Here is a 17017-nt window from a genome sequence, read left to right as displayed (position 1 = left end):
AAGACAAAAAAAAAAAGAGAGAGAGGGAGAGAGGGGGAAGCACTTATTACAGGCAGAGAAAATACACTTATAAAAGCAGAGAGAAGTGAAATAACAACGCCATCCAATGATTTAGGAAATCTGACCTATTTTAGAGAAAGAGCAAAGATGTTAGTGGAAAGCTAGGAGTCAGAAAGTAATAGGCCTTGTTGTCCTTTTCCTGAGAGTTAATTGGAAGGACACAATCAAGTTTAGGTTTTAAAATAATCATTTGGTTATGAGTGTAGAAATAGACTTAACAGGCATTAAGGGCCATATGCACAGCTGTTCATGCTGTACAGTGCACAGCTCGGAGGGGGGTGGGCATCACTCATGTAGATTACACCACGAACAATTCTTCTTGGAACTGTCAAATTACTGTCCTGGTACCTTAAGTTGGGGAAAGAGAAACCACTGTCAGCCATCCGTGTTGTTTCTGTCTTTCAACTCCAGTATCCGGTGCCTTCGTTTCTTTGCCCTTATACCTTCCCTCATCAAACACTTCCGTTACGCTTCATTCATACTAATGAATAAATGACCAATATCACTACAAAATGTAAGCTTTCACAGTTTATAGATCAACCAGGAGGGAACAGTAAGAAATGTCACTTTAACTCTAGAATTTCAGGCAGGAGTGAGACAAAGATTAGCTTTGGCACTGAAATCCATTCACCATCCACTGTATCTCCTTTAAGTCAACGATGGAATACATGGGCACTCTTCACATCACCTGGGAAACATCTAAAAGGAAGGTTTCCTAGCTCCATCTAAAACCTCATCAATCAGAATCTGTGATAAACTCCCTGGGCGACCCTGAATGGTTATCACTAATCCTGGGAAATGACAGCTTTCAAACTGCTCCCCAACGGGAACTGATCATTATATGTATGTACTCTGTTCAGTCCAGATCTGAGCTCAAAACTTATGGTCTGCCTAGATTTGGAAATTTCCATCAAATGAAGAGCATAATAACAGGACTCTTTTCTGAGGCACACTAATTTAGGAGGTTGAGATTTCAGTATCTCGGACTATTCATCACTGATCAGAAACAATCAGGACACACACACTGATGAAGTCAACTCAAGGATTCTAATAGAAACCATCCTCCATAACAATCAAAACACCTTCATATTCAAGGACACTATTTATTACCTGATACTATTTCTAAGTTGATTTGAGTCTAAGTCAATTTCTAAGCCAGAGATGTCCTCCTCAGTTTCAATCAGAATCTGAATGCACTTGTACTCCCCTTCAATATCCTAACACTTCTGATGAGCCAGGAAAGCTCTTTTCTCCCACATTGTCTAAACATGATGATCTTCTGTGTGAGTGGATCAGCTTTTCAATCCCCTTCCTGAAATCTGGCATTTGGAATTGAATGCAACACTGCATCTGGCCAGTGCAGATTTTGTTAGATTAACCCTGCTCTGTATGCTGTTGCTAACCACTGCTAATGAAACCCAAGGTAGCACTTCCTGTTAGGAAAGCCATGGTTTGGGCTTGAAATTACCCAGATCTTGACGTCTTATTTTCTATTTCTTCGTTTCTTTATAAAAAGATGCAGGAACTTTCCATATTAGAATTTTATTAAAAATTTTAAGTGCAAAATTTTATTTCCTCCTCTTCAATTTAATCTCATTAGTTTAGTATTTTATTTTATTTATTTACTTATGGTGGGGAGAGCAGTGTAGAGGGAGAAGGAGAGAGAAACTTAAGCAGGCTCCAAGCCTGGTACAGAGCCCAAGGCAGGGCTCAGTCTCACAAAACTGATTATGACCTGAACAGAAATCATATCAGAATCTTAACTGACTGAGCAACCCAGATACCCCTATTACTTTAGTATTTTAACTGGAGTTTAATGAAAATGTACTCTGTCATTCACATGTTAGCTATTATCTGTAACACCAAAATATGTATTCATTTTTTGTCTATGTTATCATTGATAAAAATGTTAAGTAGGGTGGTGTCTTAAAGGATTTTATAATTCTTTTATTTTTTGACCCTGTTCTGCAAAAACTATTTACTGTATATGCAAATAGGGCAGCCCTTGCAAGGTTTTGAAGAAAGAGATGAATATAGTATTTCTAAATAACTCCAACAAAAATAAACACACTTTTAAGATAAAAATATATAAAACATCTTCATCTTTTAAGCCATTAAAATAGCCATTAAATATTTATACACAAGGCACAGAAATTAAGACTTTTAGATGACATTTCAGGGATAGATAATAACATCCACTTCCAATTTTATAGTTACTTTCCATAAAGTTGATTTTAAGAAGCTGGTCTGATGGGGGTGCCTGGGTGGCTCAGTGGATTAAAGCCTCTGCCTTCAGCTCAGGTCATGATCCCAGGATCCTGGGATCGAGCCCTGCATCAGGCTCTCTGCTCCGCGGGGAGTCTGCTTCCTCCTCTCTCTCTCTGCCTGCCTCTCTGCCTGCTTGTAATCTCTGTCTGTCAAATAAATAAATAAAATCTTTAATTAAAAAAAAAAAAAAGCTGGTCTGATGGATCCACACAGGGATGACTTTCTAAAATACGATTTAAAGAAATTTTAAGTCTAATTACCAAAACAATTTAGAAGAAAATATTTAATGTTAATAAATTTTCTTATATTCTTTTCTTAATATCTCCAAAGAGATGATTTTATTTTTAATATAGGGCATGCTTATGACTGCACTCATGCATTTACCTGTTAATGTGTTTCTGGATACATCTTTGTTACTAGGTTGGTTATACACCACCAGCTTGTTCTAAATGGTGTTAAAGTAGATAGTATTTGTATACATATTTATTAAAGTACTCTGCTTACATGCGAAAAACCCCAGCATCTTGCTTATCTTCTTAAAAAACTAATCTTTCCCATATTCTGTAATTCTTTTCCATATACTCCAAACTAATTTTTCCCATATCCTGTAAATTTCCACATGGTCAAGTATAGCAAAATAAATTTAATGAAATATAGATCTATTAATGAGAAAACAAAATGTACACATTATGAAAAAGCTTAATGAGACTACCTCTAAGCAATCATCAATGAATAAAATATTTCAATCAGATATAGCATAATGTTAATGTTTATTAAGTTTAAATGGTGAGCATTTGGTTCTTGTACATTGTTCACTGTACTTTACTGCACGTTTGAGAGATAATACAGAAAAAGGGAGAAAGTCTTCAACTCCTTGTTATTCAAAGTAATACAGCATCTCCTATGTGCTATGTACATGTACATTGTTCATTCTGGGAAGATTGTTTACTTCCTATACTGCATCTACCAGTTAAAATTTTCATGATCACGAGGGCATAAAATGATGAAAACAGAACTTCCTTTAAACACCTGGAAGTCAGAGATTACTTTTATTCCTATTTTCCATTAATAGTATTTGGAATAAATTTACTTCAGATAAAAATAATTAATGTTTTAAAGTAGCTAAACATGTCCATCTTGACAATAAGTGTGCATTATCATTTTTAATAAAAGTAAATCTAAATGCTTTTCCTTTTTACTATAAAAATTTATGAAAAGGAATTAACATACATAATAAGATGAGATGCTTCCCTTTCACAGAGGCACAGAAACTAGCTGAAATCTAATGGGACACATATAATATAATCTCAATGATGTATTTAAACCTATGTTTATTTAAAGATGTTATTAATATTATTTCTCTTTCTAAGCTTGCACTAAGTAACAGTGTGCACTGCAATAATGATAATTTAAAAAAAAGAACAAATGCTTTTTAAGGAAATTTTAGTTTGGTAAGATTATTTATCATGTGAAGTTAAAATAATGCACTTTCCTCTCCTGTCTTTTTCCATAAACAAAAGCCACAGTGCCAAGACCAAAACATAAGAAATAGTAAAATTATATATTTTTCTTCTTTTTGAACAGAAATAGCAATGCCAAGTTCAGTTTGTTCCATTGGTTTAAAGCCAAATAAATGGCAAAAAATAATGAAAAGCCTGGTCATATCATGTGTCACAAGTTTCTATTAAAGTCCTTATGTAAATTTCAGATCTCTGCTTCATGAGACAAGAGCACGCCTGCTCTCACAAAGTCCATGTCATGAGAGCAAAGGGAGAAGCGGGGAGGGCCTTGAGAAGGACAGGAACACATGTTTCTATACGGGAAAGGATATATATATATATATTTTTTTTTAAGAGTTTTTTTTTTTTTTTAAGATTTTATTTATTTATTTGCCAGAGAGAGAGAGAGAGAGGGAGAGCAAGCACAGGCAGACAGAGTGGCCTGCAGAGTCAGAGGGGAAGCAGGCTCCCTGCAGAGCAAGGAGCCCAATGTGGGACTCGATCCCAGGGCGCTGGGATCATGATCTGAGCCGAAGGCAGCTGCTTAACCAACTGAGCCACCCAGGTGTCCCAAGGGAAAGGATATATTTAAATTCTATCTTCTCCTTAATTAAAACCAACATGACAAATTTCCCTCAGGTAATAATGGCTGTTTACAGTTCAAGTAATAAAATACCACCCTAAAACATGCATCACGGATATTAAAATGAGGGAATCTTAACTTACCTGGATGCTTTGAAATAGAGAAGCTGGAAGGCAGAGGAATAGCATAAGTAAAACAAAAGGTTTTTTGGTCTTAGGATTTATGCTTTAGAAATCATTTCAATAAATCCTAGGGGGTTGCTGTATTTTATTATGAATTAATAGAGATTTCTTCAAAGCACCCTGGTTTAAGAAAACCTACTTGAACAGATGAAACTCTAAGTTCATAAATTCTAATAAGGTTAACTTATTTTGGAAATATTCATTAAAAATCTACTATTTGGGGTGTTGGGTTGCCATACTCAGCATAAAATAAACCTGACTGCTGGAACGATACTACAGTATTTACCAAAGCTTATTTAAAGTCATGCTGTATTTCTATGTCAAAAAGAAAACAAAATTATTCTAGGACTAGAGTTCACAAATTGACTTAATGTGTTGAGATTTTTTTTTTTTTTTTAAACCATACAAGGCCTAAAAACTCAACAAATACATATCACATTGCTGCATTCTTGATATACGAGAGAACTGCCAACAAGTTAGGGCACTGAGTCACCGTAATCCTAACCAGTGATGATGAGTAATAAAAATGGGTTTAAACCTGCCAAACCCACCCCCCCCCCCCCCGCCATCACAAATCATGATGCCCGGGATCAAAGGGCTCTTATGCATGTTTTTATGCATGTTCTCCTTCTCCACGCAGCTGCAATGGTCATAGCCTTGTCTCAACTCATGAGTGATCGTTCCTCTATTTACTAACCCTTTTTCCCTTGGGTCTCTTTTGCATCATTTCTGATAGCTTCTTTCCATTCCTTTGTTTCAATCCTTGGACAACTAGAGCTTTTATATTTCTTTATCTTCTGATGATCACACTAGCTTAGCTTTTGAGATTTCTATTCCATCTGTTTGTCTCACTCACAATCTCCTTCTGAGAGTTTTTCTCCCAAACCTTTATTTTTAATTGCTCACTGAAGTGTGTATCACTGATGCTGTGTAAGCAACTTTCTGTACATCTGGGGTTAAAATGATTTGAAAAGAAGCATGGTTTCAAAATCCTAAATGGAAATCACTATAGAGATACAAGGGTGAACAGTCACCCAGAAGTATTTAATCACTGGACCACAAAATTCAGGAAGCAAACTATTTTGATTCAAGTTTGAAAACCTGCAGATTCCCAGTAAAGTAAGAATAAGCTTTGACTTGTAATACTGAGAGTTTTCCAGGAATGGGTCATTGCATAAGGCATCATCACAAAAACAAAACAAAAACAAAATAATAAACAGAATAAAACAAAACACCCTCTGATCTGGAAAAATCAAACTTGACAAGAACCTTCATTTTTGCAAATTTTGAGATAATTTCAGTTCACTAATATTTTTAATGTTGTGCCAGGATTTTGCTTTGTAATTATTAGCACGAGTTCCTTGGATTTACTTAATTTTACACAATGGCTGCCTTCTACACAAAATGGGACAATTACTTAAACTGCAAACAGAATTGTCGAGCAACCTCCATTCACCAGTGTAAAATCTTATTAAAAAATATCAGTAGCTTTGATGACAATATAAAATCATGGGGCAGCACTCTTAAGCAAACTTTTAGTTCATCCCCTACAATGGGAGTAAAGAAAAACTCCTATACCATGAATAAGATTGAAGTATGTATTTTTGCATATAACCTAGATGCATTACTAAGAAGTTAAATAAAAACACTCACTCTCTCCAAATTTCTATAAATTACACCTGCATCTTGGTGGATTTGTTGTTGTTGTTAGTGCACTAAAAGAGATGTCCACGTTTACTTATTTCTTAATCTCTGTTGCCTTAATTCACACCTTTTAGTTAACTGACCTTCTCTCTTCTGACTTTCTGCACTTCCCCTCACCTTCACCTCCTACTCTCGAGGGTGGTTTGTTCAGGTCAATACACCCTAGTCTTAGATTTTTATTTCCCATGAAAATCTAAAGATGCTCAGCTCAATCTTTTTTCCATCAGTTTTATCAAATAGGTAAAAATTTTTAAAAATCAACCCCTAATACTTTTAGAGTATGTTGCATAATTAAGGAGAACAAGAGCTTACTCTATGCCAGAGATGGCATAAAATCACTCAGTATGCGATAAAAATGACTTCCCTTGGTTGGGTATTGTGATTCAAAGACAAAAGGAACAGCTCTCCAGATAGCACATCTTTCTTCTATTATTCTAGCGAGTGGAGGGCAGTATTACTGTTTTTATTTTCTTCAAAGTATGCTTTTGTGACTTAGTAAATGGGATTTTGCTTAAGCTATTTAAGCTCCTGCAGATAAAACACCTGTCATCTATAGCTGCTTATTTCATGTCTCTATTGTGCTTCCTGAAACAAACATAAGGCAGTACATGTGTCATGTGAATATTGTCCATGGCCCCCAAATAAGAGGGTCATTCAATAAGCATTAAACAACAGGTCTACTGATCTATAAACATGGAAGCGGGAGAGCATAAATGCCAGAGGCAATTTTCTCTTTTATTTCTGTGGACTTGTTTAATTCCTGTTCATCGATACCTTTTTAGAGAGACCAGGGAGTTCAATAAAGAGTGATTTACTCAAGGTTATGCGTTGGTTCACCAGAAACACGTTCCATGCAACCACCACATGGACAGAGCCACATTCTGTCTGAGGCTGCTCCTTGGAAGCTCGTGAATGCTGAAATGTAGAAATGGTGCACTTTCTCCTCCTTGTTTCTAGGAATGATTCTCCTGTAACTACCTCACCATAAAATGAATATGCTCTTCAAAACTGCTGAGTAGACTTAAAGATGGAACCTGAAAGCTTGAAAGGCTGTATACCTAACAAGTTATTTTCCAATTTTCCTATATGAAATAAATATTTATTATCATCTATATGCATGGCAAAGAGATGATGCTGTACTCTTGCTGGTTCACAACCAGAAGCAATCTTGCCTCCCTGACCATGTCTGGACACATTTTTCACTATCACATGAACTGTGGATGGGTGAGTTCACTACTGGTCCCTACTGGGAAGAGAGACCAGAGATGCTGGAGAAGTAACATACCACTGGGTTCAGTTGTTAAACAGAAACACCATTTTCCTTTCTCAGAATAAAAATCCTCTTTGAATGCTGCAGACATTTAAAAAAATGTCCCTATCAGGGCAAATGTCTAAGACTGTCCCTTATAAAGCTTGCTGACATAACAGTAAAACAAAGACATAACATAAAACAAGACATAACAGTAAAACAAAACTAAATTAAAGCAATTTCCAGAATGTAAGGGAGAGACTGTCTAAAAGTTTAGATCTGACTAATGGATAATATTTAAAACAGAGGAGGATTTCACGGACAAGATGAGTATGAAACACCTATCTTGGTTTCATCTTTTAAATGCACCAAAAAGTTCTGATTTAACAAAGTAAAGGTAGTGTACATCTCATGTAAATGATGTCCACAGCCCCAAGATAAGAGGTCATTAGTATTAAACAGTCAGGTCCTTTCTTGCCACCATTGTATGAGATGACAAAGCCACTCCCAAAACGTGTAGGGCTTAGGCAAATATAAATATTTGTCATTTCGTTCCGTACAAACAAAATTCAAACAAATTCATAATACAACAACAACAAAAATTCCCTTGGAGAATTGCCCCCCAAAAATGATAACAGTTGTTACATAAATACATGGAGGAGCGCCTGGGTGGCTCTGCGGGTTAAAGCCTCTGCTTTCAGCTCAGGTCATGTCCCAGGGTCTTGGGTTCGAGCCCCACATTGGGCTCTTTGCTCAGCAGGGAGCCTGCTTCCTCCTCTCTTTCTCTGCCTGCCTCTCTGCCTACTTGAGATCTCTGTCAAGTAAATAAATAAAATCTTTAAAAATAAATGTTTAAATACATGGAAAAGTAAAAAAGGAGAAGAAAGTGCAAGTAAAAAACACTGTATTTGCAGAAAAAGTAATACTGACAGGCAGCTTCTCCTCGGGCATGAATTATTCCTTAGTGACACATCAGCAGTTTGGACAATGTAATAATGGACTCCCAATCTGCTCACATTGATCCCTTGGAATACATTCCTGAAAAATCTGGAGGGTTGTCTTTTTAAATATACTAGAATTAACTTTAATAAAGTCATATGGCATTATTCCAGATTAAGTCTGGGATAGCATTTAAATTACTCTTTACACTCTTATCAAAACACAAATTAATCCAGAAAAGAACTGATTTGTCACTGAATTAGATCCCTAGGAGGCAAAAGCTTATGTTTATCAACTTTAGTTGATCTGTTATTAACAGATCATTTTCTTGAAGACCCAAGTGGACAGAACACTTAAGTATAGTAATTTGCCATTAAAATTCATCCTAAGACTTAAGAGAGTGCTGCAGAAGCTAGTTTATATAGGTACACGATCTTACTCTAGAAGTTTCACTGTTTGGAGCCTCCAGTATGTGACAAACTTAAAGCTATGCTACTAAATACAACATAGATAATTTAGCATTTATTTTTAAAATTTTATTCAATTTATTTAAACTAAATTTAAGAAACCAATAAAACACAAAATACAAAAAACAGTTCACCTACTTCTCCTACCCCCTACTCTTGAAACCATCAAGGTGTTCTCTGTATTTATGAGCTTTTTTTTTTTTTTTAAGATTCTACACAAAAGAGAGATCATGTGGTACTCTGTATGACTTATTTCACTTAGATTATGCCCTAGGGGTCCATCATGATTTTATTCTTATTTGTGGCTGAATAATATTCCACTGTAAGTATGTGTGGGTGTGTATATTTAATACATGTAAGAATTTCTTTATCCCTTCATCTATCAATGGACACTTAGTTTGTTTCCGTATGTTGGTTGTTGCAACAATGAAGATGGGGGTGCATATATCCTTTCAAACTGGTGTTTCAGTTTCTTCAGCCAGAAGTAGAGTTGCTGGATCCTATGATAGTTTTATTTTTTAATTTTTTGAGGAATCTTCCTACTGTTTTCCACACTAATGCACCAATTTACATTCTTATCAATGATGTATGAGTTCTCTTTGCTCCATACACTCACCAACACTTATTTCTTGTCTTTTGGGTACTAACCACCCTGACAGGCATGAGCTTGATTTGTATTTCCCTGATAATTAAGGATGTGAGCATCTTTTCACATACTTGTGAGCCATCTTTATATCTTCTTTGGAAACATGTCTACTCAGATCCTCTGCCCCTTTTTTAATCAATTATGATTTTGCTATTGAGTTGTATGAGTTCTGTATATGCCTTGGATATTTGTCAATGTATGACTTGCAATTATTATCTCTCATTCAATAGGCTGCCTTTTCATTTTATTGATACTTAGAAGCTTTTCAGTTTGGTGTGTATTTATGCTTTGATTTTTTCTCTTTGCTTTGGTTGTCAGATTTAAAAAAAAAAAAAAAAAAAACTACTGCCAATACCATGTCAAGGAGCTTACTGCCTAAGTTTCTACAAGGATTTTTATGGTTTCAGTTGTTACATTCAAATCTTCGATCCACTTAAAGCTATTTCTTGTGTATGATGTAAGACAGTAATCCAGTTTCTTTTGCGTGTGGCCGTCCAATTTTCCCAACACCACTTATTAAAGAGAGGTTGTCTGTCCTTTCCCCACTATATATTCTTGGCTCTTTTGTCATAAATTAATTGGCCACATATGCGTAGGTTTATTTCTGGACTTTCCATTCTGTTTCAGTGATCCATGTGTCTGTTTTTATATAAAAACCATACTGCTTTAATTACTGTAACTTTGTAATACAGTTTGAAATCAGGGAGTACGATGCCTCAAACTTTGCTCTTTCTCAGCATTGCTTTGGCTGTGGGGGAGTGTGTGTGTGTGAGAGCGAGAGATAGTCTATGAAAATTTTAGGATTATTCTACTGCTGTGAAAAATGCCATTGGAATTTTGATATGGATTACACTGTATTGCTTTGGGTAGTATGCATATTTATGCATATTTTAACAATATTAATTCTTTGAATCCATAAGCACAGAATATCTTTCCATTTATTTGTGTCTTCAAGTTCTTTCATTAATGCCTTGTAGTTTGCAATAGGCAGGACTTTTGCTTTCTTCATTAAATTGATTCTTAGGTATTGTATTATTTTTGGTGCAATTATAAATAGAATTGTTTTCTTAATTTCTCTTTCTGATAATTCATTATTAGTGTAAAGAAATATAGCAGATTTTTGCATGTTGAAATTATACCCCGCAACTTTACTGAATCCATTTATTAGTGCTAAGAGTTTTTTTAATGGAGTCTTCAGGATTTTCTATATTTAATTTCAAGACATCTGCTAATGGTGATTTGGTTCTTCCTTTAGATGCCTTGTATTTTTTTCTTTTGCTTTTGCTGGCTAAGACTTCCAATACTCTGCTGAATAAAAGTGGTAAGCGTGAACAGATTCTTAATCCTAGAGGAAAAGTTTTCCACTTTTCACTGTTGGATATGATATTAGCAATGGGCTTGTCATGTATGGCCTTTATTATGTTGAGATACATTCTTTCTATACACACTTTGTTGGGAGCTTTTACCATAAATGGATGCTGAATTTTGTCACTTTATCTCCATCTACTGAGATAACTATATGATTTTTATCCTTTATGTTCATGTGGTATATCACATTGACTGATTTGTCAATGTTGGACAATCCTTGCATCCCTGGAATAAATTCCACTTAATCACAGTGTATGATCCTTTTAATGTATTGTTGATTTTGATTTGCTAATATTGTGCTGATGATTTTTACATCTATGTTCATTAGAGATATTGTCCTTTAGTTTTCCTTTTGTATGTCACCCTTGTATGGTTTTGTTATCAGGGTAATGCTGGCCTCATAAAATGTGTTTGGAAGAGTTTCCCCTCTTTTATTTCTTTAAAGAGTTTGAGGAGAAGAAATTCTTCTTTGAATATTTATTTGGTAGAATTCCCCAGTGAAACTGTCTCATCCCAGGCTTTTGTTTGCTGAAACTTTTCTGATTACTGACTCAATCTCCCTGCTAGTAATTGGTCTATTCAGATTTTCGATTTCATCATGATTCAGCCTTGGTAGATTGTATGTTTACAGGAATTTATCCACTTTTTGGGTTGTCCAATTTATTGGCATATAATTGTTCACAGCAGTCTCTTAGGATCCTTTGTATTTCTGTGGCATCAGTTTTAATATCTTCTCTTTCATCTCTGATTGTACCTATTTGAGTCCTCTTTCTTTGCTTGGTGAATTTAACTAAAGGCTGTTTTGTTTATCAGTTTTGTTTACCTTTTCAAAGATCTGGCTTCTAATTTAATTTTCTTCTTAGACTCTATCTCATTTATTTCTTCTCTGAAATTTGTAATTTTCTTCTACTAACCTTGGGCTTTGTTTTTTCTTTCTTTATTTTCTTGAGGTATAAAGTTAAGAGTGTTTGAGACTTTTCTTATTTCTTGAGATAGATTCTATCTTTATGAACTTTCCTCCTAAAACTGCTTTTGCAGCATCCCATAAATTTTGGTATGTTACATACCTATATTTGTTTTATTTTTAGGCAAAACAATAGCTTAGTATATCTGATAACTTATTTTTCCTATCAGAATATTCCGCTATCTTCTTGTATTGAACATACAGTACTTCACTTATTTAGGAACATACAAACCAGAATTCCATTGTCTACAGAACTAGATAAGCCAATAAGTGGTCTTAAGTTTATTTGGTAAAGGCTGGCTGGTAATCTGTAAGTCATCAATAATACACTAAATAACTAAAGAAACTGCTAGTCTCTAACTATGGATTAAAAGGAGCCTGCTGGTTCCGAGTACATTAAAATCTTAGCAAGTTCACAAATTCACAAACGGAAGGAATCTTTTCCCACAAGGCTCCCTGGAATCCACTCCAATCATTTTTAACCTTCTCAAAGGAGAGTGGTTATCTATCGCCCTTCTTCACTTCCCACTGGAAAACTTTTCTTTAAGAATTTAAAGAAAAATAAAAAACCAACTGCCTTCTGAGAATTTCATCCCTTCATTCGGTATTACTGGGAATGCTGCCAAGTAAGAGTTCTGCTGCTGCTGCTGCTGCTGGAAGTCCATCATTTAGCATATTTCCTAATGTGGATGATCTACCATTTGAGAATATATACTTAAAAAACAACCAAGAGGAGGAGAGGGAGTGGAAGGAGGAGGAGGAAATGAAAAAGAATAAGAAGGAGAAGAAAAAAACGCCAGAAAGCTTTGAGTCGGCTGACAAATTACATCACACGATTATTGTGAGTAATACATCAATTTAAATTAAATTATTGTCGAGTTTGCAAAGTCGTATGCAATTAAGTGGAGTAATTCACTTAAAGCAATATATGCATTTTCCCATCTGATAAATATTGGAAGGGCATACCTCTTTATTATCTGTGGCAGTGTACACATGATGTCGTTTGGAGGACCACATCAAATCTGAGAAAATCTCTTAGTAAGCATGTGGAGGGAAGGCCAGGAGAAGCTTAACTCTATCTCACAAAGATTAACGCTCTCAGTACTAGTTGATTACTTTTTATCCTCTACCTAAGGCTGACTTTAAGTAAAACTGTACGTTTCCTGCAGACCAGAGTTATTTAGTTCATTTTTGACCCCTTAGAGGCTTAAAAAAGTACCTGACATATATTGGTATTTTTTTGATTCAATAGAAAATAGGTTAAAATTTGTCTTGCCAGTTACCCACAGAGAAGGTGATAGACCTCTACTTTTATTAGGCATTTTTGATGCTCAAACATCAAGCCAGTCCCCCTTTTTAGATATCCAAAAGGAACTTACTCCATTTTTTCCCTCCATTCAAAATCTTCAACTATTAATCACCAACTTTTTGCACCTTTTCTCTACTAAGAGAACTGAAGTCATTAAGCTCACAGTACTTCTTTTATTTTATACTATCTGTCCCTATTTCTTATCCCTTATTCTAGATATCTCTACTTTCTTTCCAAAGCTTCTTCATTTGTGCTTTTTGGTGAATCTCACTTGAGAACACGATCAATTTTCCTGACTAGGGTGAATGGTAGGATTTGGGGTGAGGATTGGTGGCACGTGAGAAAAACAGACAGATGCCAAAAGGGCCACTTTGGAAGAAAGTACATTCCCTTCCCTGAACCATACCATTTTTTCATCCCTTAAATGAAGCCCGTGTTGAGAATTTTTGGTGATTTCTTCTCTACACTGATCCTTTTTTCTTTGCCATTAATAATTATTTATGCTGACCTCACGTCAGCATAAAAACATATTTCACTCATTTCTGCTGCCATCTCTCTTCTAAAGCAAAACTCCTCCAAGAGAACATTCTACTGAGACCTTATGCTAGTCATTTAATTTCTGTATTCTGCTTTCTAGCACTTCTTGATCAAAATGGCATTCTCAAAGTTCACTAATATCCTGCTTATTACTATATCAAAATGCATTTCCCATGGTTTTCATTTTCTTGAACCTTTGTTTGTGGTCTCAATCATCTTCCTAGTATAACTGGATATATACTCTTTTGATTCTGCATCATTTCTCCTTTAACTGCTCTCCAAGTGAGGACATGGGCATGCTTTAATTCTCTCCCCAGGCTCCTCCCAGCCCTTCCAATGAGCCTTCCCCAAGAATCAGTCTTTCTTCTGTTTTTTCCTTATAATATTCTTCTATAATCTATCTCCTGATGTAATTCAATTGTGATATGTATGATTAGCATTCTCAACTGACTACAGAACTCAGTCTGGCTCTAATCTGGCCACAGAGCACCAGAACAGTACTCAAGTACCTGTCTGAAATTTCCTTTCAGGACTGTCATTGTCACTTCTCACTTAACATTGTTAACACTGAATTCACTGCCTTCTCTGTAAACTAGTCTGTGAATGGCATGAATCATTCCTCAAAGTACTGAATTTCAAAATTCTGACCCTCATTACTTCTTTGCCATGTCTAATCAATAACATCAATGACATTCTCAGAATCCTTCCTTTGCAGTAGTTCCTATAACAATCCTTAGCCAATGTGTTTGGACAAAGCAGTTATAAAGAAAATTCATATATCCAAATATATCCTACACTCTGCCAGTTTAGACTCTTACTCCCGTTTTTCCCTTTTCCTCCCACTGCACTTCTAAAACCTTACCCGGGGTTCCTGGGAGGCTCAGTCAGTTAAGCATCTGCCTTCAGGGTCAGGTCATGATCCCAGAGTCCTGCTAAGGAGCCTTGCTTCTGGAGTCCTGCTCAGCGGTGACTCTGCTTCTCCCTTGGCCTCTTCCCTGTTCACACTCTCTCTCTCCTCTCACTCTCTCTCTCCAATAAATAAAATCTTTAAAAAAATTTTTTTTAATTAAGAAAAAAAAAAAACCCACAAACCTCACCCAATGTTGAAGGTTCACCCCAGATAGCAACTCCAAGAAGTAGTTCTACTAAGGATACTCTGTCCCACCCAAACTCCTATCACATTTTGTTTATACACGTAATTTTACACTTACTAGACCTACCTTATATTCAGATGACATATTCAAGTATTGCCCCACCCAAACATAACTTGTGAGCTCTTGGAATGCAGTAACCTCGTCAACTCAGTTTCTCTTCGAACTTATATCTACTAAAATGCTGTACCCATAGTAAGTACTTAAAAACTTATTGTCTTCAATTAAACTAAACTGAGATGGGGTTTGAGGATCAGTAATTATTAAGAAATCTGTATTCGGACACAGTCTGTTTGAAGTTCCTTTGAAATGGCTAAAAGGCTTTAGACATATTCAAGGAAATAATAGCAAGATAAGGAATCAATGATCTAAAACATAAATACAGTGTCTTTTCGCCCCCAGTAGGCAATTAAAATTAGATAAGAAGTTATTCCTAACACTTATCTGAAATTTCCATGGTTTTTGTTAAAGTTACTGTTTTTAGTTTTGGGGGTATGTTTTTACTTTTTACATTGACAATTTTTATGAGTTGAGGAATCAACTCATTTTTATGAGTTGAGGAATCAAAGTGAGACAAAGGCATAAGCATTGAATATACTTAGCTAGCTGAAAATTCTCAGACAGACCTTGATGCTGATACTGGTAGTTCATGCAAGAATGTGCTAATGCATTTGCCTTTCAAAAACCATCTCAGGCTTTCAAATGTGATCAAACTTTATGAATATATTTTGTGCATGTGGAATGTTGAAGTTTTCTAGCTATGTGCAGTATCTGGAATTCAAAATTTTTCACTCTGGGTTTTTTATGTTTAACACAAGCAATATTGAGCTTTTATGACTTTTTTTTCTAATTTATAATGACAGAGTGACCAATCCAAATCCAAAAATACATATACTCAAGTAGGTCATATGGGTTACAATGGCAAGATTTCATTCTTTTTTATGGCTAAGTAATATTCCATTCTGTGTATATATTTATTTCTGTAAGCATGTATGTGTATGTATGTATTTACATATATAATACATATTATATGTGTATATAATGGCATGGATGGAGCTAGAGAGTATTATGCTAAGGGAAATAAGTTGGTTTGAGAAAGACAAATATATGATTTCATTTATATATGGAATTTAAGAAACAAAACAAACAAGCAAAGGAGGGTGGGGAAAGAAAGGGAGGCAAACCAAGAAACAGACTCTTAACTCTAGAGAGCAAACTGATGGTTACCAGAGGGGAGATGGCAGGGCTGTTGGGGGGTTGTCGGCAAGTGGTGGTGGGGGGGATGGGTGAAATGGGTGATGGAGACTGAGGGGGGCACTCGCTGTGATGAGCACCCACCAGCCGTCGTATGGAAGTGCTGAATCACTATCCTCTACCCCTGAAACCAATATTACTCTGTATGTTAATTAACTGGAATTCAAATAAAAACTTGAAAAAAACCCAAATAGGTCGTATGAGTAAATAATACTTATTTTAAACAAACCTATATAGCACTACCTTACTTTGTAGTCATGAAGTTACTCGGCATATTTTGAATAGCAAAATGTTTTTGGTGGCAATAATTGGGAACTATTGAATTCCTTACTTGTGCTCATCTTTAATTTTTAATTGGTTTGGAATCACATGGCATTTACCATACATTCATCCTTTCATTCCCACTCTTGCAGCAAATTCTGATTTAAAATATTACCGGTGTGAATAGAAGGAGAGCTGACAGAGAAAACAGAGAAGGTAAATAAGAGTGAAGGAAGACAAGGCGTAAATTCTTTTGGATAACTAACTTCATTGGACTGGTTTATATTATTTACTAATCAAGTTGATAATGGATGAAAATAAAACCACGGCTATTAAAATCTCAACTTAAAACAACTGACTGACTGGGTCTTATTCTCCCACTGACCGAAATTAAATAACTACCAGGCAAACTTAATGATAGCACAGGTCCATATCAGCTTTGTAAAAAAACTGGGAGAATCTCACATTTGAAAATGAATTCTCATACACAGTATTGCATATTCAACTTGCTTTCTTTTAGCCATATATTTTTAGGAGCAAATAGAAAGTGTGAGCAGGAGAGGTAAAAATGTCCCA

General features: G+C 35.5%; 1 protein-coding gene across 3 annotated transcripts in view; it reads right to left on the bottom strand.

Annotated features, from left to right (window-relative positions):
* PDE3A (phosphodiesterase 3A) overlaps positions 1-17017 on the bottom strand; it is a 317096-nt gene that overhangs the window by 109663 nt on the left and 190416 nt on the right. The window lies entirely within an intron of this gene.

The sequence above is a fragment of the Mustela erminea genome, chromosome 6 (assembly GCF_009829155.1).
Source record: "Mustela erminea isolate mMusErm1 chromosome 6, mMusErm1.Pri, whole genome shotgun sequence".
In the NCBI taxonomy this organism is placed as follows: Eukaryota; Metazoa; Chordata; class Mammalia; order Carnivora; family Mustelidae; genus Mustela; species Mustela erminea.
Note: the sequence above shows the minus strand (reverse complement) of the source record. Positions and strands in the feature narration are given on the sequence as shown.